Raw genomic sequence first — 23,807 nt, forward strand, 5'->3', positions numbered from 1 at the left:
ACAATTTTTCTTTGTGGTGGACATAAGAAAACCCTGCAAACTGGTTCTGTCAGAAAATGATTATTGTTCCATAAAAGCCAGAGAGCTGAGGTCACACAGGTTACTTTTACTTATGTCAGCTAAGTAAAGGAACAATTTGCTTTTACAGCGATGAAATTTAAATGGTGTGCTCTTTACATACTTTCAGAAAAGAAATTATAAAGTATATGGAAAACAAAAAACTTCCCCACATGTCCATCAATATAATGAAGTCTTAACTGCTTTGCATGTTGTTTTTGAAAGAAAGTCTTTCTAAGTATGCCCATGTTTGACCAGATTGTCAGTCCTTTGGCTCTTTCTTCGTCTAAACTGAACAGTAATTCATTCTCTACCTGACTCATATTTGAAGTAGCTGGTCTTTTTTCTCTTACTAAATTTACTATGTAGCCATCCTGCAAATGACAGTAAAATGACACTGTTCCATTAGCTCAGTAACATTGTTTGCTTTTTATTGACTTCTCCAATATATGTAGCTTTTCCTGAATGCTAAGGAAATCTACCCCACCTAATTCTGAATTTGGACCGCGCTATGAAAGGTAAAACAAAAAGCTGCAAAAAATTCTTTTATGAAGAATATTAGTCTGAAGTAAATGTTATACATTTAAAATCATGCACTTCCTCTGGTACAACTAATAGCAGGCTACTAGTATACCAAAATACTACCTTTTACAAGCAACAAAGATACATTATTGAATTTCAATGCATAGTAAAACTGAAAAAAATCCCAGCTATCACTTTGTATTACATATAATTTCTGGATTTTGTGGTACAGTAGTAAATATAATTTCTATTCAATTTTGTCTTCGTAGGCAATCAATTATAAAACTTCAAATGAATATGTGCAAAAACATATCTGCAAATCACAAGCTTACTGTATTTTGTTTTCATAAAAAATAAGATTGGAATAAATGCAATATTGTATTTATAAAAAAGTTATGCAGTTTAAATACTATTCACAGTAAATTATTTTTATGCTGTTGAAATATTGAAAAAGAGCAATGAGACAAAAAGCAGAAATTTTAAATCTATATGAACATCAAAATTTAAAAAACCCCAAACACAAAAACCTGAAACCTATATGAATAGCATTTAAGTCTAAAAGCATAACGATATTTCTGTATACTGCATTTTGTCCATTCAGAATACAAGTTTACCCAGTATATTCTTCTCAGAACCACCTTATGATGCTTCCTATTGTGTGGATACTGTTTTGAAACTGTCAGAATAGCAAAATATTGTAGGCTGTCAACAGCATTGTGACTGATTCACTGCTAAGCCACCTAAATTTTATGTTGCTGTGACTCCTACACTGCAGTGAATTACAACATGGTAGAACTGAGGATCTCAAAGATGAATATGGAACAAGGTACTCTACAAATTCATGCAAATATATGACATATATGTAAGTAATACACATTAGGCATTTATAAATACAGATATGTTATTCACGATAGTGAACACTATCACCATAGTGTTTAATGGCTGCTGGCAACTAGACTTATGACTTATGGTCAGTCCTGGGTTTCTACTCTTTTTCACCCACTGTTAATAAAAACACCTTAGGATAAACATACTGATGAGAGGATTTTTACTCTATTATATGCTGTTTTTTCTTTGTTTCCTCCAAAATCTTGGATTAGAAAGCAAAGGTTTAGCAAGAAAGATAGTGGCACATGATTTTCCAAATAAGGACAAGGGAAATCCAGCTACACTGAAGCATCTTGAACCGAAAAAAAAAAGCATTCTTTTTTCCCCCATCACTAATATATTTCATCTGGGTTGCAGGAGATGTATTGCTCCCAAGGAATACAGCTGTCTTAGCAGATCACATAAAAAAGACATAATCAGAGGTGTATTTAGATCTTGACCCCTTAGGCATTTGAACATCATGATTACAGTCCTGCATTGAGAACAGAAATTGAATGGAAACCAAAGAAAAAGTGGGAGCATAAATATGGTATGTGTAAGTGTTCCTGAGAGTATCAGTTGCCATATTCTCCACTGTCTGTAAGTCTTTATACTATTGTTGCTTTCATTAAAAGATATGGTAAATCATATAATCTAGCTGAATCATTATATAAAACCCTATTTCAGAGGAAAGGAACCAGCTTTACAGCACAGTGAAGGTGAATAAGGACTATACTCAGAGAAAAAGAACAAGAAAGCTTTATGTCAAGATAATTTATGAAAGCAAAAAGCTTTCCAGGGAATGCAAGCAGTGACTATCAATAAGAACACCTATAGATAATCTTTTCTGCTTTTGGACCTGTCCAGTTTTAGTTCTGCATAGGTTCATTTTGAGCCAGCTGGGCTATTTTTTTTTAATGATTGTTTTCCTCTGTTTATTTTGTTCAGAGATGATAATTTCTTCAGGCATAGTGACCTTATTTTTTTTAATGAACTTTGAAAACTGGGATACCTAAACGAGAGCACTTGCTATACAAAGATAATATCATGCTGCCTTTCAAGGAATTTTGTACAGCTATTAAAATTAAGGGACAATTAGAAAGATTTTTAAAACATTTCATAGAATTTTTTTTTTTTAAAGATCATTTCTCTGTTGCCATTCTGGTTTCTGTAGCGTAAGAAAATTAAAAGTTATTGTAGAGCTGCAGCAGCTCTTCCCATACATATGACATAAATACTTACTGGTAATTGTGTCACAGGGTGAAAAGATTGCAAGTATATTGAGCACTGCAACATAGTGTACATCCACTGTTACCTGACTTTATGTGGCTGTAAAGCACGAAAAGTATTAGTTAAGGTTATGGAGGCCCATCTCCAGAGAGAGAGTCATCCTGTTGTAAAGCATATCCTCTCTGTCTCTCATTAAGGAGAGGGTAAGTCTATGGGAGTACCTTACTTAGATGACATGTATGCTACTTTTGTTTTTTAACAATTTAATCTAGAAATGTAGGGTACAAAATGATGGAACAAAAGGAATATACTTCTTGTAAGTACTGAGTTTCAAGAATTAGGCTACCTTTCATTTTCAGGGAAGTTAACATAGTGACCTCTTTCAAAGGTATTAATGAAAAAAGGCCATTCATCTGTGAGCCTCTGAACACTCTCCACTCCTAAGCACAGAGAAAAAATCTCAGAGCAGCAGCGGGTGGAGTTTCACTGGAGTTTTTCCACTTGAGAGATTAAGAGGAACAGTCATAAAGACTCCATATTTTCAGTAGATCGTATTTATGTACTTGCAGTACACAAAGCAATTCACCACCTTCCAAACTGAATGAAATAATCTTGGGGGAAAAAAAAGGCAAGCATCATCAGAGAACTCCGATTCATTCTAGCCTTGTCTGAAAGTTTTTCTTCCAAGAAAAAAGATGTCATTTTTTATTATTTTATGGACCAAGCACAAGGATTATTTCAGAGTTACCATCATCCAGTTTTCCAAGTAAATGAGTGAGTATTTCTTTGTTGTTGTTATTGTTTTAATATTATTTTATATATATAATTTTTATATTTATAAATATTTTCTATTTTATAAATACTTATTTTATAAGTTTATTTTAGTAATGAAGACCTCACTGGAAGTTATTTGATTTTGTGTTGCCGCCATCTGGTTACTAAACAGAGAAAACGTTCAGGTTCTTTAATGCTCTTCTATAATGTTGTACTACATTCTTAAAATGCCAATTGATAGATCCCTTCTCTCTCCCACCACAAACACACATGCTTCTACATGGAATTCTTTCAGGAAAAAGGAAAACTACAGGATTCTGAATTAAAAATGTAAGTCAAACTAAACCAAAACCAAAAAAACCCACAACTGTTAAAATTCCAAATACAACAGGATTAAGCTTTTGGCTTCTAGCTTGCACCGATGGCCTTCTTTACAGTAATTGCTGTACTCAGCACCTATTTTGCTTTTTTCTGAATGAAGTCCCATTGTGATCAGTTCTGAATCTGCTCTCTGTGAGACTTTCATGGAAGTCTGTAGGAATCAGTGAGTTTAGGTACATATATTTAGCAAATGGTGCAGGAAATATCTCAAGGTAAAACTGTTATATTTTTATAAGTTCTTTAGTACTTACATTCTTGAAAGAAAAGAGTTTGTTATTGAAAAGTTTAAAAGTAAATGGCATTTTTTATGTGTACTACTAAAAGCCCTCTGTCAACTATATGCCACTGCTGAAAGAACAAAGCTTTTGAAACATCTGTATTGTGTGTTATAGGTAAAACCCTCAAGTAGTAAATATTTTCATATTACATGCAGGGTACCTGGGATAAAATTTTAATTTTCTGTGTGGAGAAAAATATTTCTGTTCTCTAAAAGAAAATAAAATCTGTCTAATCCACATTGATTATAGCAAGCAAGTTAAAGATATTACGAATTTTTAATTTATGCATGCTGACAAGCTGAAGACTTTCCCTCAAATTCATTTAAAGAAATAAAATCAGATTATGAACTCACAGTATCTGTGGGTACAATGAAAATAAAACTTGATCTAAATATACAGGTCTTTCCAGGGTTTTAGATTTCATTCTCATCCAGAAAATCTACTTCTGAATTGTACATGCAGGCTTATATTATATTTTCAGTGAACAATTTTTCCACGCATCACCAATTTGATGCCTAGCAACACAAGCTCTTTTAGTTCAAAATGCATCAAGTTAGATGTTATTAAAATTCTTGGCTAGATTCAGATGTTCTTTTGTCAGTGAACACAATGCAGGAGTTGTTTCAAAATCAGATCATAGGAATATATTCAGTAGTTTTCTATTACAATATTGAAGTCTTTCTGACAACAGAGCCATGCCAACTCCTGAGCAGAGCTGAATATCAACAATTCCTACTGAGATAAGGGGGAACTTAAGTACTTAGTGTCGCTCATGATTTGCAGTTTGATGTCAACTTGTGTAACAAATATTTAAACCTATTTCAATTAAAAAAAAATAAAAAGCATATATTTAAATGGAATTTGAATTTTTTTGTTATATATCCTTCCTCAAAGAAAATATCCCGAACGAAGATGTCTTACACTATAACATAATCCGATTTCAGACAGTCCTATCACCTTTTCTTTTTCAATTCTAGTTCAGAATGAGAGAGATTATGACAAGGAATAGGTTTGCCCCAAAGAATCATGGTCACTTTTAAGATACAATAGCAAAGTTTGTGGAAATCCAACCCGTATAAAATAAGAAAGAGCAACTCCCACAAAGTTTCTGAAAAAACATATTTAATCTAAAGTAACAGATCAGAATTGGCTTAGCGTCTGTAACTCAGTATGGGAAAAACCTGTTCAAATGAATCAGCACAATTTCAGAATTACTATGAAATAAGAACATTGTTTCAACCTTAATTTATGCGATACAAGGGCATTTCAATTTTTGAATAGAATATATTCATGGAAATAAATACACTATTTCCCTTTTCTGTTACTAAAGTCACTGACATTGAAAGCATTTTTCCAAGATGCTTCATATATTATTTAGGACCTTGTACCCTTCTATTGAAACAAATGTTGTGGCTGTTTAAGTAACAGACTACAAAAAGCAATTCTTCATGCTAGTACAGTTAGACAACTTGTTTAAAATAGTCTTTACCAGTTTTTCCTGAGGGTATGATTATGCTGTCAGTAGAATAAGACAGGACCAATGTCACTGTCTGAAACAAAAAGTAACTAATTTGGATAATCTTAATTTATTGGTGCAACCCACAGGTGCCCAGTAAACTAAAAAGCAGCAGACAAAATTTTTCAAAACTTTCCATAGATTTACTTCATTACAGGTTCAGAGCTATATTTGGCTGGAATCAACCTTACCATGTGACTTCTGTATCTTCCCAATCTTAAAAGGAGTGATTCTGGATTTTAGTGGTATAAAAGAAGAGAATTTGTCTTAAAAGATGTGTTTTTAGTGCTCATTTTATGAAGGAAAACTCACTGTAGAACCTGGTTAAGTAAAACTTATGGATAACAAGAGAAAAATACGATGAATGCCTTCTCCTTTTAAGAGTCAGTTTTAGTATTTTCAGAGTTCCATTGCAACAAAACAGTACATTATGTCCCCTTAGTAATAACTAATCTTACTGCAATTTTCAGACTACCACTTAGCCATCTCAAGCACATAAGCAGCAAAGACATTAAGAGGATAGGAAAATAGCTTTCAGCCCTTCCATTCTGAAATAAGCAGTAAATTTTAATTAAGATAGATCCTACTCTTCTAAATAGTTGCACAGGAAAGAAAATAGAGTCTGTGGAGATTCAAGATACATTCAGGACCCATTTTGAGATTTCTTTTTTTCCCAGATAAGATTAATGCCCTAACTTATTGCACCTGATACTGCTATTGTACGTAATTGCTTAATATTTTGTTGCATAATTATGAATCATTTCCCCTATATCTTATTATTAAAAACATAACAGAAAGAAAAATCAATGTAAAACCAAAGTTCAGTAAAACCAGACTTCAAGATTTAAGTTTCTGAAGGCAATTCTGTCGTGGTTTAACCCCAGCCAGCAACTAAACACCACGCAGCCGCTCATTCACTCCCCCCCCACCCAGTGGGATGGGGGAGAAAATCGGGAAAAGAAGCAAAACCCGTGGGTTGAGATAAGAACGGTTTAATAGAACAGAAAAGAAGAAACTAATAATGATAATTATAACACTAATAAAATGACAACAGCAATAATGAAAGGATTGGAATGTACAAATGATGCGCAGTGCAACTGCTCACCACCCGCCGACCGACACCCAGCCAGTCCCCGAGCGGCGAATCCCTGCCCCCCCCCACTTCCCCGTTCCTATACTGGATGGGACGTCACATGGTATGGAATACACCGTTGGCCAGTTTGGGTCAGGTGCCCTGGCTGTGTCCTGTGCCAACTTCTTGTGCCCCTCCAGCTTTCTCACTGGCTGGGCATGAGAAGCTGAAAAATCCTTGACATTAGTCTAAACACTACTGAGCAACAACTGAAAACATCAGTGTTATCAACATTCTTCGCATACTGAACTCAAAACATAGCACTGTACCAGCTACTAGGAAGACAGTTAACTCTATCCCAGCTGAAACCAGGACAAATTCTCAAACAGAATTGGTACAAAGGGGAATTCCAGACCAGAAAAGGCTTGAAAAATCAAGCCAAGGATGTATAAATAAATGCGGAAGCAAGGCATTTATATATGTGAACCTAATTCTAAGTAACTTTCCGCATTATTTGGTACACTACTTCTTTTTAAAAAATAATTCATGCTGATCCCATGGCTTTAGGAAATGGCAATGTCATTTTTCGAATTCCTATACAGTCTCAGGTCAAAACGGACACATTTGATATGCTGCATTTTACAAAAAAAAGAAAGAAAAAGTAAACCACGGCTGAAGTACAGTATTGAGAGAGAAATTCGCGTCAGGGCTGTGAGGACTACAACAGGCCTCGCCGTCCCTGCCCGGCACACCCTGCCCACAGCCCAGGACCCCATGCCGGCCCACCAGGGCCACCAGCCCCTGCCCCAGCAGGGCCGGTCTCCAGGTCCCGACAGCCCTGCCCTGCCCTGCCCTGCCCGGCCGTGGGCCCTGCTGAGCCAGGCCCGCCTGCGGGCCCGCAGCCTGGCCTGGCCTTGGCCCATCCCCAGGGAGGGGCCTGGTGCTGGGGCTGCCCTGGTGCCTCCCTGGCTGCCCAGCCCTGCCCTGCCAGGTCTCCTGGGGAGGATCTCACTGATTCCAGCATGGAGACTGGAAATCCATCAAGCTGCAGCACCAGGAGAGCCAGTGACCCTTGCACCCCTCATTTCAGCGACAGAGATCACAACTTCCATCCTTGAGAAATGCCTTTAATGCATATTCACAAAAAAATCCTCCAAATGAATCCCACTAATGTCGATTTCATGAATATTATAGAACTATCCCCCTTACCCTAGTAAGTTCTGGGGTTTTGTATTGAGTTTCCATGTCTCTGTTTGGATAGTGACCTAAGAGCAGACCTTACGAATAAGGAAATCATACAACCGATGCTACCAAAAATAAGTAGAAATGACAAGGCGTTTCAGTCCATTCTCTCTAAGTAAGTTCTGCCTCTGTGTAACTCAGTGTGAACTACAGATCTCCGCTACACAGAGCTCCTCCAAGGAGGACCTGCAGCTCCGAGGGCCTCCTGTTCACTCCTTTTCATGCAGGTTTAGTTAATTGCTTCTGGAGGCCTCTATTGGTTGCAAAAAGGAAATAACTGCATGAATTCAGGATTAAACAAAGCTACGCTTATTTGCATAGGCTGGGAAGTGGCCGTCACTCTATTACTTTCCTAAAAATATTTAAAGCTGTTAAAAACAGAAAAAGAAAGAAGAAAAACACGCTTCCATGTCTTTACCAGCCTCTACATGTAAAATAAACCTAGTCTGTTTATAAAACAAACAGAATAGCCGTAGGGGGAAAAATGTTATTGGAGGGATGCTGATATTTCTCTTGAGAAAGACAGGAATAAAAAGCACAGGTTTGTCTAAAAAGCTACTGACATTTGTTGGAGCCAGAAGCTGTATGTCAGGAAAGAACAAGTCTGTTGTGTTAGCAAAATATGTCACTGCAGGGAGCATGAAATCAGTTTGAAGGAACATGCAGATAAAGCCATATATCAGAAGTAGACATAACGTAGCAGCACAGGTAAACAGTGTTTTTAACTTCTTGGGTTTTCCTTTTTACAATCAAAATATTTGTTATTCTAGAATGACTTGAAAACTATTTACATATTTAACACAGACTTTAAAAAGTCATCATTATAAGTGCCCTTCCTACCCGTATCAAGTTCTGCACTGCAAGATTCTGGGTTCAACAGCAGATTTGGGGTAAAAATTGGTGCAGTAGGTGTCATGTGGGAAAGGAGAATCAATATGCTGAAATTTTGTTTTGTTAGATCCTGTCAATATGTCTTAGTCCTTAAACTGCAGAAATAATAACCCCAAACTTCTAATTACCATCCGCCAGGAAGTAAGTTATATCCTATGCAATAAGAACTATGTCATTACTCCATGCCTGTGGCAGGTTTGAAAACCTGGAGGCCAAAATATGCAGCTGAAAACAACTGCTACCTAACAATATCCAGCCTTGTTAACATGCCATATGCTAACTTGTACTTGCATGAATAAAAAATTCAAATGATGGAAATTTTCTGTCATTTTTGTAAGACAAATGTGATCACATTAAATCATCCACTGTACTCTTAGCAGATCTAAATAATTTCTTTAAAATAAGCCTGCTTATTTTGACTACTGCCTGTAACACTACTTTACCCTTTTTGCAAAAGCCTATGACAAAAACGTCCATTTTCTTTCTAGTGTTGGCACTGTGATGCAGTTGGTTTTTTGGTAGTCTAGATGGTAGGTTTAACCTGAAATCACTAGGTAACAGAGAAAGTGTTCTGGTAGCTAGTGTCATTCTTTTGCCATTTTTTTCACGGAAACAGTCCATAAACATTCTCCATACAAAATACTGTCTCTCAAAACTTTGTACTCTGTGGTACTGCACTTACTGAGAACATATAGGGACAACAGTTCACACATAACCACAGGGAAATATAAACTTACCTTAGTAACACTGCAAAAGTAAACACTGAAAAATGGAGGCACTGAAGTATCATGGTACCCATATCCAAGAAGGAAACAAATTTTAACAGTTTTGAATGTCTTACTACACCTGAGAAGAAAGAATCTCACTGAATAATATATGATGATAATTAGAAGCATTATGGAGAAACTCAAATCAGAGCTTCACGCTGAGAATCTTGAGCACGCAAGGGTTCCTCAGGCCCAAAGCTTCAACAGGCAGAATTTGCACCTCTTGAAGTGCCCCTCTCTGCAGTGACTGTACAGGAAGTTTATGGTGCATAGGTTCAATTAATCTTGGTGCTAGCATGAATTCTCAAATCAAGCACATCATAAGGACCAGAACAGAATAGCATGTGTCTGCTGCATCTGCTGTTTCTTCTTGCTTAGCTCTCAGAGTTTCATTACTGAGCACACAAGAACAGTGTAATGTTCCTCAGCAGTACCTGCCTCTCTGTGTTTGCTGCATGGAGCAATGAAGTCCCTCATTTAGGTGCTATGCTGAGCACATGGCTAGATTTAACACACAAGCCCCACTATTGCAGGTACATCACCAGGGTTTTAGACAATCACATTGTCTTAAAAGTTAAGAAATACAGAGGTAGTATGCTAAGTAAATGTATCTTTTCTGTTAGACTAATAACCAAACTTCAGCACCAACTAGAGGAAGTGAACTTGACAGGCTTCTTAACTGATGGATTTGAGTGATGGCTTTCATTTTAAAGGTTCGTCTGGGAACAGTGCTTTACGCAAGTGTGACAGAGAAGCATGAGTATGCTGGCTATTATTCCCAGCTGTTCTACAGACTTGGAGGAGTGATTTTCTATCTGGGCCAGCCTCACTGCTGCATTTTCCATTTTTATCCATTTTGCTCAAAATGACTTATGAAACAGGTGCACACTGAAACTAAAATTTTTCATGGATGAAATCCATGCTTTTTATATCCTCATTTGTAGTCCTCCAAGAAGATAACCATTTATGGGATAAGATTCTCTTCTGCACAACTCAGAGGAGGGTGACAGCAAAAGAAGTTTTAAGTTGCTCACATATATCCAAGGATGCCCAAAGACAGTACAATGAACAAGGACTACAGTCATCCCACCCACCTTTACAAATCAGTAAAGGGCTCAAGATTATAGACATACACAATACGTCTTCCTGTGTCCCATTTATCAGGAACAATGTCTTCCATTTACACAACTAAGTGTTCAATCATTGCATACTCACATCATCCATTATTTCACCTCCACACCATATAGAGGGGCTTATGCTCAAAGACGATATATGTCATGCGTGTTCTCACCAGACATAGAATTCATCTCAAGATACTGAAAAGCTGAAAACATTCTAAGTGTACAAATCCATTCTGTACTAGACTTAGCAGCTGTAAAATAGACACAAATAAAACTATCAACAGAAGCAAAACTTCAAGGCATGTGCTCATCCCACAGAAGGCAGTGTTAAAAAGTCTTTACACTGATGACCTTTTAAAAAACTTTAAATTAACCTTTTTTATTATTATTATTTCCTCTATAACAAGGTCCATCTTTTTATGTACTGCTTATCAGTTTTACTAGCTAATAAAAAGTTAAATTATGCTATCAATTTCTCAATGAATGCCTAATAAATAATACTTCCTCAGATCAACGTCCTTAATAAAAAGGAACAAAAATGCAGCCTGCCACTGTTTTACTCAGCATTTTGATGAACTAAGTTTACCATTACTTATGGTGTACCATCCTGGAATATGCTTCCTAAGACATAGAATAGACCTTAGTTAACCATTTTCTAAATACAAAAAAATGTGTACTTAGACAAACACACACACATATATGCATACACATATACTTCACTGAAGGATGTGTTGTACTATATGACCTTGAAGTTGAAGATTATTTGGAATGTATTGCTTCTCATATTGATCATAAGATATAAGCAATTTGCCAAATTCCTTCCCAATAGCTATTATACTAATACCACAGAGTGAATGAGTAACTCTGTTCTTTATGATACTGTACTCAATGGATGAAATATTTTTACTTTACAATATATAACTTTTAGTCCAACCCAGAGAAAAATTTCAAAGTAGAAACTATCTGTGTAAGAAGAATTCCCACTGAGTTTTAAGGGAATGCCATATGCAAAAATAATGTCACGTCCAGATCTGGCATTGGGTATGCTTTGCATTGTTTGTTCTCACCTACTTGCTAGAACTTTACCACCACAATATTGACTATAGTAAATATTTCAGTGTTCTGACTTTGTCTGGTGGATGACACTAAATTATCCTCTCAAATTTGGGATTAAGTTTATCATGAAGCATCATAAATTATATTCCAACTTTCATCAGCTAAGTGTCTAAGAAGAAAAACTAAGAGGATGTGGGTTTTGATCAGCTCCATGGGTCGCACTGAAGCAGCACTGACCAGAAGTTCTCTGGTGCAGAGGACAACATGAAAGCTGTCAAGTTAAAGAGCACTGAGAGTAACTAAGTGCTGTTCCTCATCCAGAGGAAATGCTGAAGGAGAACCGTTAACATTATGGAAAAGCATTAACATTTTCTGCCTTCCTTTTGGTGAATATACTTTAGTTGTTTAGGTCAGTGATACTGTATTTCTGTGGTAATGGTATGTAGGCAGGAAAAAGTATAAAATTCATGGACAGGAGAATGATCCCACAGGGATGAGTAAGAAAGCAGCAAAGAGAGATTTATTGAATGAATGTTTGCACTCACTAGATACAATAAAACTTGAATGATATCAAGCAATTCACGTACATATATGAGATATACATGGTCATGTTGACCACTTATGGTCTGCCCTTCTTATTTTAATTTTCCCAATGGCAATAAAACAGCTTGAATGAAAACTGAGGATAAGCTGATAGGAATCAGAACAGAAAAGCTGGCAATAAATATTTCATTAAAAAGGGTTTCTGAAAGGCCATATAACCTTTTATCTAAATGCTTCAAATCCAAAATGTATTAGGTTCAAACAAAATAAAGTTATTTTAATTAGGTATAGGTAATCTGAATTTATACAGCAACCGTTAAAGGGAGAGTCATTATGACACTAAGACAAATCCAATCATTCAGACCAAAGATTGAGTAGGGTATCTCTAGAGAAAATAGGCCAACACAAGCATGTGTGACCTAAGGGGCAACTAAGGGTAGTGAACTGAATGATTAATCACAGCTGTAACTACACATCACATTATTTGTCTGTATGTCAATGCACACACATGTATTTTGGTCTCATGCTGGCAAGGATAACAGCAGAGGGAGACAGTCGTTTTGCAATAAAGAGAACATCACTTAACCTCATTGCAAGAGAAACATGAGCCTGGTTGTATACAGAAAGCAGTGATTGTGTTATTATCATTAAGAGAAAGGACTGTATTAAATAACAATTACATGGTCTTGGTTTAAAACAGGAATGGCAACCAAAAGACTAGGATTCAGTTTCTGATGTTGCCATGTATATTCTGTACTGGCTAACCATTTTGCTCTTAACAGGAGGATACAGCACTATCTTCAGTGAAACTACACCACCATCAACCCCACAGTAGCCCAGAGCTGAAGCCACGAGAATTGTAGCATTAATCAAAATTCAGTTCTTCTAATTTGCTGAAACCTAATGAATTAAAGAACTACAATCCTTCTCTAGTCTTAAGTGAAAACAGTTGTACATCTTCTGTACAACACGAATCTTTGCACAATGACTAATCCTGCTTCCAATAAAATCAATGGAAGTTTTACCACTAACTTCACAGACAGCAAATTCAACAGAATAATGAGAAAGTCTCCACACTCCCAGCGCCAGCCCTTTAGGAAATTTGTGTTGCATCTTAAATAACTGTGATTCTGACCAAGGACATTTGTCAAATTAATTCTTATCCAAGTGAAAGCTCTATTTGAAGAACCATTCACTTTGTATGACTTTGTATGTACCATATCATTTTGTATGAACAAAGGTGCTCTGGGATCAGGAAGCAGAGATAGATGCAAAGCCAAAGGCACGCTCCTTTAGGGTCGTACTGCGCTATGCACTGTATGACAACTCTACGGTCTGTCTGTCTCTTTTGGACTAGAACACCTCGAGGCACCCCTTCCAACCTAAATCATTCCATGATTAAATGATTCAAATAATGTACCAGCATACACTAGTGTACCCTGTGTGTATACACTAGTACACACTGTGTTTATACTCTCATATACATAGCTGCTTGCTTATGGCTGTTGATGCTTTAGTCTTTAAAATATGTGAATTTGGTTCGCCACTTCTATTCTAGCAATTTCAAGCAGACAATTTTTCTTTGCTACTGCTTCCTGATTTCATATATTAATATCAATTTGCCATAACAGAACTGCTCTGTTGATATGAGATAAGCTTATTGCGATACCATTCCATTTAATACCTGAATTCTGATATCTTCAATCCAACAAAACTGTAAACTTTGTCACTGCTGGAAAAGCAAATTCAGTAAAAGATCCAAAGACATTAATAAGAGGAAAGCGTATACATAAACTATTTCTGACTATGCAAAACTCCTTAAGAGTATATAAAACTGTATTATAGAATAGTGTATATATAGTATCTGTATGTATAATGTGTAATAAAAATTGTGTATACTTTAAAATTGTTACGCTATATTCCATACTCAAAAACTTCAGAGATGATAGAATATTTTTTGACAACATAACTGAAATCTGCAGTAGGATCCAACCAAAACAAGTAAAATTATTGCCTAAATACCAAATATACACATATATGTGTACTTGTGTGTATATATATACATATGCATGTGTATGTGTATGTTTATATATGTTTTATGGATGGATTATAGATGACATTCACTAGGAAAGAAGAGTAAATTATGGATGAAATATATAGATTGTGAAAGGATGTTTTGATGTACACATATTGCATCAAGTTGACATGTATGCACGGCTTATATAAACCTTATGCACAAAAATGTATATATTGCTAGTAACTCACATTTTCCTATTGAGATCACTAATACTATTTCCCATGCAATGTGCCCAGTTGTAAATGACTATACAAACACAAAGCAGTGAAGAACCAGGCCTTTGAACTGCAAGGAAGGGGAAATTTGGCTCCATTCTCAACAATGAATATTTAATGGTTCCCTGTTCCACTTACATCTGGCAATCCTTCCTACCAATTATCCTTTTCACCAACACCAGCAGTGAAGACAGGAGTAAAAGATCAAGACTGGACTGGTTGCTTAACCCTTCACATAAACCTCTGCACAGTCAGGCAAATGTTATAAAGTCAGAACACTTCTTCTCCTCTTTTTTTAATATGATTACATAACTGATATGTTGCATCCTCTCCTACACAGTGAGAGTTTCATAGTGAACACGGAGATTGTAGATACAATCTTACACACATAAATGCATGCCCGTATGCACAAACACAGATGCATATCATATCCTATCATATCCTGGGATAAGAAAAGTCTCAAGTTTTTTTGCCTTCCTCTTATTAGAAAAAGTCATTGATGGTAGTTACTGTGTGATCAGTACGCAACTGGGAAAAAAAAAAAACAAAACAGTAAAAAAGAGAAAACCCTCAGGATATCTAGGCAACTAATCCTTTCCACATTGTAACAGCTCTCTTGAGTTAGGAGACTTCCTTGGAGCTGGTGAAAAATTAGCATCTTTGCCAAAGTCCCTTGGTGACAAGGGACACAGATTTTGATGTTTCAGCCCTAAACACAAAAAAGTAGAACCACCAAAACATAAGAGAAAATAAACCGATTTAATAATCTGATTAGTTTTTACCTTCCATTTTGACAGTGATGGAGTTGTATCCAGTGACAGTGTAAACATTTTACTTTGCACAATATAAGAACCACAATAGAAGAGTGTAATTAGCACTGGAAAGACATTCTCAAGGAAGTACTTTGATTTCAAAAGACTATTGGAGTGATTGTCACCCCTGCTGCGCTTGGATTCTCTCTTGATGTGCATAAAGTGTGAATGCAAAACACATTATTATGAAACTCACTCGTCCTTGCATTTGTGTGCTCATTGCTTTTGCCATCTTGTGGTGACCAAAAATAGAAACCTACAGACCAGCATATAATTCACACTAGAATAATGTTGCTGCACCTTTTAATAAATTCTTCAGTGCACATGCTGAAGATCTACAACTCAAACCATGCTCTGCATTTTGTCATTTAACAAATGTGCATTCATTTCCTTTTAAGATTGAGCTCACTGAAAAATACAAACCATAGCCTAAACACTTAAAATAAGCACAAACATTAAATGATTTAATGCTACAGAAATGTCTTCCAAAGGATTTTATCAAAATACACTAGGAGATCTTTTTTTAAAGGAAGTGCTTCTATTCTCTCAGCACATATACAGGCAATACCTTTATAAAAATCGCCATGTAGCCCAACTACAGCACAGTTTAATGTGTGATAAAAGAAATTGGATTTGGACTTCATAAACCAGTAAATAATTATTTATGGAACAGAGTCATTGGCGGGCTTTAGTTTGTAGTTTCTTCTTTAAATTATCAAGGAAAGCAATGAATATAAAGTATCTACCCCTCCTAACTTTAACTTTTGAAAGAAGTAGCACATTTTTGAGTTGGTCCCAAGGGAGAGAAGATGAGGCCTTCTGTTGCTAAGCAAGAGTTTGCCAGTTATTTCAAGCTTTAGCTGAGTACAAGCAATAATCACTACTGCCTGAAATACATTGGAATGAAAGTACATGGGACCATTCATGACACTTCATCAGCATGCAGAAGGCAAACAGAGTGACTGCAGTGATTGAATACAGGCTCAGACTACTGGCTTTAATCTCCATCTCATTCATTCAGCCCTTACTTTTGGCACAGCTGTATGATAAACACTCTGACATTCTTCCTTGCCCACCCTCCTTTGGAATCCCATGATTGCTGTGTGCATGTTTGTTACGTATTTAAGGTAGTCAGTCTTCCCCCCCCCCCCGCCAAAATGCAATAAATATTTAAATATGGGTAACCTACAAGTTTACTACTGTTACTATCAAAGCACTATAATACTGTACTGAAGGGGAAGTAAGTCATGCTCACTTTGCCTCTGCAGACATCTTAAAACAAAACATGGTAAATTTATAATTAATACTAATTCTTTCTACTATCTTCTGTGCAAAACTGCATATATACAGTGAATGTATATGTTTATAACAAATAAAGTATAACTGACTTACAATGGTATTACAGAGAATTTTAACACTATTGCTGATGTTAACAAAATTCTGATGTTAAAGAAATTACAGTTCATTACTCAGTATTGGCGTTTTTGTTTGTTTTGTTTTGTTTTGTTTTTAATTTTTGTTGTATATCACTCACCTTCTCATCAAGAAGAGCTCATATGCAGTTCCATACCACCAGTTCCCTGAATTTGCCTGGGCTTTACACCCAGCAGGTACTAAGGGTCCTGAATAGCTTAGGGCCTAATTGGTAGCTTAAACATATTATGGTAAAGTTAATGGAATTACATATGTAAAGGCAGTAAGCAGTAGCAACTTCTGCAGCTCCGCAACTGGGTAGGAATTGTTTTGTTGATACAACACTTGTGTCAAAAAAAAACCCCTTCAATTTTATATTACTCCTTCCTCACATTAAAATACCTAATAATTTGGGGGAAATCTGCCTCATCTGCTTGAAGAAGTTAGGCTGAATTCTCCTGCTCAGTATGCCAGACTCCCTGAAATCACAAGCCTGCTACACAAAACTATCACAGCTTTTCACTCCCTTTTTGTATTGAAATTGATGCTGTTTGATCACTACAACAGTTGTACTTTAATAAAAAAGGTAATCTTAAGCCAAACAAAATACTATAAAGAACCTATTTAATACTCTCTGCTCTTGCGGAGCATTTAGCTGTTTAGCTGACTGAAGGCGTGTGGCCATCCTTAATGTTCTAGGTGGGACAGAGCCCTGCGGAGGACTGGTTCTAGAGCGCCCGTTACTGATGTGAAGATGCTGTTTCTCTTACATTAAGTTTTATCTGCTGCCAAAGAGTTACTGAGCAGCCAACACAACAAAATTAAGAGAGAAAAAAAAATCCCACACCCTGTTCAACAACACCAACATTCAACACCATCTCTTTCAACTAACTAAAGAGCAATTGATAGGCTGCATTGAAATCTGGAGACAGCAAACAGATCACTGAGTGAAGGAGATAGAAAAGATGAACTTTGCAGGTTCCCAGGGAGATGCAGAAATATCCTTGGGATAGCTAAAATAAATCTTTTAAAGAAAAAAACACTCAGTTAACTACAATGCCACCTAAATGAAGGGATCTAAAATCTGTCTCCAGAGAACAAAGCAAATTCTGCATTTTCTACTCTCTCCTTATATGCAGGTTGAACTTGCAATAAAGTCTACTAGATTTCTAAAGCATATGAAACATTTGCTGATTCAAATGTTACCAAAGACAGCAACAGTGAAGTGGAAAACTAAGTATTTGTAAAGACCCTCTTGAGCTTTTCTGTACTTAAGTAGCAGCAAACAATCCAGCACCTTCCACTCCTAAGTATGCTTACCATATTATGCACCCTTAAGGAACCAGTTTCATTACCTATTTACTTCAAACGGAAAACCCCCCCTTGAATCTGAAAAAAATCAGCCCATCAATTGTGAGAGATGAAAATCTTCTAAGCAGCAACAACAAAGGAATACAACACACATAGTAAGACAGACTAATCTTATGACCTGTATATCCTTATGAAAAGATGGAGCTAGGATGACTCCATCTCCACTGCAGTGCAAGTACATTGAATTGTCAGCTAAAGACTGATACCACTATATTTATTCAACACTTTTCTACTGTGACAGTTCTATCTTTCCTGAAAACAACCATTCACTAGTAGTAACTGGTCAGTAATATTGAACGATATGACTATAGCAGCTCACATTATGATTTTTTTATTCTTCATTTAAACACAGAGAATGTCACAACCACAAAAACACCACAAGTTTCAGAGCCCACTCCAAAATGTTCGCACTGGCTGCCTAATTCAAATAATTTCTCCATAATTAAAAACAACAGGTTTCCTTGCCAAGAAGTTAAATGTATTACCAAAAAACAACAACAACAAAAAATCACAACTGTTCAACAGGGTGTATAATCTGATTTATTTATGACGGATATGAAAAAAACATTCTGTTCGTTAGACATCTATCTCTTAAAGTAACTGTTCTATCAACTGTTCTTATTTTTCATGTAGAAGCTATTTAAGATGTATTTTAACTGGTGGGCTAACAGACTAACTGATCATAGAAAAGGAAAATTGACAAGTGATTGCAGGTAACATACCAGCTTACTGGAAATATAAATGATGAATATCACAGGAGACATCATCAGTGCATTGTGACCTGCTTAAAAAAAGAAAAAGTCTTTATTTTTTTATTCCAGCAAAGTTAGATCTTCCTTTTAACACCATCAGGCAAAGCAGCTTGCTCTCTTTCTTTCTTCCATCTTACTTCTTTTCCTTATTAAATGTAGGGCAAGAGGAACCTTGCTTTCCAATGTCAGGATTTATGAATTCCCATTCACAGTGTCCAAAGATTTGCAAGTCAACCATCCTGACCTTGGTTAAAAAGAAAATCGCTCTGAATGAGTTTAATGAGGATGTGAAGAAACAGCCTTGGAGGTGTAGTTTGAATGAAAATGTAACACCGTCTACATTTGGCCTTGTACCTTATGAGGAGGCATGAAACAAATTATATTCGGCATTTTGTATTTGCTACTTTCAATCCCCACGCAAGTTGCTTACACAAAGGAGCTAATAAAAACTGCCCGAATGAGTCATTATTCCTTTCATCCACAGTATTTCATTCCATTTTTTTCTGTTGACTCCAGAAATAATATATTAAGACAACAGAACAGTAAGTCAGTATCACTGTAGGTAAACTTAAAATTTAAGTTATCAGACTTCAGAGGCAGCTGATGATTGTTGATATCTGAAATGTTTCTTTTGATTTTAGCTGGAAAGTTTTTTTACTGCTCTACTAACAAACAACAAATCCTGGTGGTTTTTTTTAATATTTTAGGGAGATTGTGTTTTTGTTTTAAAACACACATCACTGCTCCACTGAAATTCAGATACCTACTCTGCCTTTAAACCAAACTAACTAACTCATCAACAAAAAGTAGCTAGTGTATTTTAGTATTTTTTCCCCCTTTAAATACACTTCAGACATGTGGTCATATTTGTCATGTCTTCTTTTTGGATGTCATGGGCCATAAATGCCATCAGTCTGAATTTCAATTGATATTGCACAGACATGTCAATGTTAATGACAGAAGAGATGTTTAGTTTCATGAATAAACTTGTGTAGCTAACTGCTAGACATAAAGCTAAGTAACTAATTGTGTAAGATACAGCACAACAAAGCCACATGCTTATCAGAGGACAATCAAATCAGATGACATATAATGAGATTTGGTGAGTAAGACTTCAGAGCCCAGAATGCTCTGCAGTATTGCTCAGGAAGACAGCAGGATTTTTCCACTGACTTCAGTAAGAACTGTGTAAAATCTTGTATGATACTATTTTCTGCTTACATAAACTAGTCCAAATTCAGTGTTGAGAGATTCATACTGCTGACACAAATGGTTAAATGTAATTTTTAACATGTCCTTCTATTGTACTAACCTACACGCCCCCACAATCAGAGTTTGAAAAGTCACCAAAATGGTGCAATTTGAATGTAATCTTATTCTCCAACTGTTAGTAGTGCTCTCAACTGCTTCAGCATCTGACCAGAAGAGGATGAGTGAAAATAAAAGTAGTATTTCCACCTCTGTGTAATAAAACTAGAAAATAAAAATCTGTATTAGAAGAATGCTAACCTATATTCTGCAGGTACAAGTTTAAAAACTACATGCTGGGAGAAAAACTTTTAAGCAGAAGTCGGTGCCAACTTTAGCTGGAATAACCTGTGTTCTTTAGACTTCACAGCTTGTCTCTTGAAAGTTCTCTGGCAACATGTGCTTTTTCACATTTGTCAGCTAAATCAGAGATCCAAATGCAAAATATAACATTAAGGAACAGTGAGTGCATTTGCGACACTCCTTGGAGAAATCAGGTACACATAAGGCAATGACTATATTACATGGAAGTATAAGCACACTCTAATGTAACTCTGTTAAACTAATTTAATTAAGGAAGATCAGTATTCTTTCCTAACATCAGTGCATACTACTGATATTCTGCTTTTCAGAAAACTTAGCTATCCCTAGGTATCAATGAAACAAGATACATGACAACTTGGCACAGTGTTTCAAACCACATACTGTTACCCTAATTATTCACAATGCTGTACAAGTACAGACACAGAAGTATGGAAAACTGTCTATTCAAATTGTGTGTTCCCCTGATTACGAAATGGAAAGCAAGCAACTTACCTACATTTCAAGTATGACACATTGAAACAGTTCTACTGAAGAATTTAAACCAGTAGTTTCCAGGCTCTTTGGACTAATTTGTCATTGCACTCTGCAAAATTCTCTGCAAACAAACAGTACAGCTGCAGATTGTGGACCAGTGATAGTCTTCTGACAAATTTGGGGTATCATTGGCTTATGCCGCCTGCCACAAAAAGTTTATTTAGAATATAGGTCAGGTTTTGTGGAATTTGCCATAATGCTAGGCAATCTCTTTGTCAATGAAAAAATAATCCAGTACATCATATTGCTGAGTTATTAAATTTGATGTTCAGTTTCAGAAATTAGTTGATGTTGAAGAAAATTTCTGAGGCAAAGGACTGATGATGCAGCAACATTTATACATGCCTTATACAGAAAAAAAATTATGCAAAATACATGTTATGATGCCTTAAGCAATCACTTTCCCATCATAGTGAGATAGCCCATATGATAATGATTAGTTTTGCATTTGCTAAATGCTGCCAAGGATCAATGAATCTTAGGGAGAAAAACTACTTTTTAGAAAAAACTGTGCCATGGAGTGATAGCCTTTATAACTGTGAATGTCATCAACGAACAGTACTTTCATCAACAAAAACTACTGGCTATCCCAAATAATTAAGTCAGAAACAACAAGCACAAAAATGAAGTAAAATTTTACAAAATGCTTGAAGTGCATTGCAGCTGCAAGTGCAGCTACATGCTTGCCATTCAAACCACAAAGTACTGTTATCGACCTCACTGAGTAGTCCTCTCCAAATCTCTTCAAAAGCCACATACAGAGTACAAATTTCATAAATACCTTGCTGTTTTATGAGACATAAGGTATATAAAATTCTGCTTCAGTCACCTTTTTTTCTTTTTTTTCTTTCCCCTAACAGCAATTTAGTAACGTATATACATTTGCCATGCTTACAAAAAAGCTTGTATTTCAAACCTAGATTAAACAGGTCTAAGCCCATTGCTATTATCCTTCAAAGCCTTTTATAAAATGAAGCTTTAAATCACAGGCTTCAGAAGCAATCTTGATCTTTTCTTTATTACGCTATGACAAAATCAATTATTATTATCATGAGGAGAAAACCACTTCTTTCATGAAAGCTTTAGCTGAATATACATTATATATGTCCTAAAAACATAAATTAAGAAGATTCTCAACAATAAGAACGTCTTTTAGCAGCAGGTACACCACTAACTGTGGTCTTCTCTTCTGGGCAATACATTAGACAAGAATATTTTGAAAACTTCTCCATGTTACTTAAAGATTTGCAGCAGATTTTGAAGATTACTACAGGAAATTATGACAGATTCCATCTGCTGTAAGTCAATGGCATTCCACTAAAATAAAATAAATTACAAAACTAAAAATCTGATCCTTTGAGGGAAAGCTTTAAATCGTCTGAAAATATATTAATGCGCTTCAGTATTAATCCTACCTTTGTAAAGATATGGTTTGTATCTTCTTCTCCATTAAATACTTGTCACATTTACATGTCAATTATTTTTGACGAGCAGAAATAGTACTTTAAAAATTCTGGTGAATTAAAAATAATTTTTTTTTCCAACAGCATCAAATGGTTATTTTTTTTAATAATGATTCTGTTTAAAGAATACATAACTAGAATCTTTGGATAGAACGCAAATATCACTTTTGGCAATTTTTTTTACTACTTGTTATTTACTTTTCCTTGGTAAATCGGCTTCTGAAGGCCTCTAGTGCATTTATTTTTGAGCTCCTACTCTCTAATTTGTCTTGAACAAATTTCCTTTTCTTATTTTTCTATCACATAAGTGCATTCCCTAGGATGATTATGCTCAGATTAATTTTGTAGGGTTTTTGTCCCTCTCATTCATCTTGAACATTTTCAAATGATGGAATCATATCTTCTTAAACACGTATCATTTCATTACATTTTAAATATTACTTTGGGCTTTAACTATTATTATGTATAGTCTAGGCAAGCAAAACAGTGAAATGAAACATTTTGACTATGAATTTACAATGCATTCATTAACCACGGGTTTGAGAAGTAAGACAATATGCACATCTACACAGTTACTTATATAGGATTGTACAGCAAGTCAGTGAGGGAATGCTCAGGTAAAGATGTTGTGAACAATATCAAGTAGAACAATAAGTAAATAGACATTAATTTATACACAGGTGTCTGAACTTTGCAAGCTTTGCTTTAAGAGCTTTGAAATTTAAGGCTATTGCTGAACACGAGCTTATTTCAGTAGGAAACATGCCTTCAGGTCAGTAAGTGCTCTGAGGTCTCCCATTTGAATCCGTCCCTGTCTTACTCAAGCTAAAAATAAAGAGGGGGGATGGGGGGGAGAAAAACAGCCTTCAGTCCAAGAATGTTATGAATCTCAGACTCTGAATCCCAGACTCCTCTCCGAGTTACATCAGGTAAAAGAAAGGCATTACACTTTCCATAACTCAATTAAGATCCACTCTACATTATATTTTATACAATTCTGGGGTTTTTGTTACTTGTACAAGAGAAACTGCTATGGTGAAACACAAACTTTTCTTCCTCAAACTGAAGATTAAATCATTGTATCTACACATAATTGTTTACAAAACAAACAGATAATGTTTGTAGATATTAATGTTATATGTATACCCATAACATGGTAAGTTCCTTTATTTTAAGTAAAGATTCAAATGTATTCTGTTTGCTCTTTAATACAAAATTCAATACATGCTTTTTACGTTATGGAAGTAATTAAAGGGATTTATGAGGAGGAGAACAATCTTG

At 35.8% G+C, this 23,807-nt stretch overlaps 1 protein-coding gene across 7 annotated transcripts in view; it reads right to left on the minus strand.

Annotated features, from left to right (window-relative positions):
* Positions 1 to 23,807, minus strand: part of TAFA5 (TAFA chemokine like family member 5) — a 439,512-nt gene that overhangs the window by 199,924 nt on the left and 215,781 nt on the right. The window lies entirely within an intron of this gene.

The sequence above is a fragment of the Harpia harpyja genome, chromosome 6 (genome assembly GCF_026419915.1).
Source record: "Harpia harpyja isolate bHarHar1 chromosome 6, bHarHar1 primary haplotype, whole genome shotgun sequence".
Lineage (NCBI taxonomy): Eukaryota > Metazoa > Chordata > Aves > Accipitriformes > Accipitridae > Harpia > Harpia harpyja.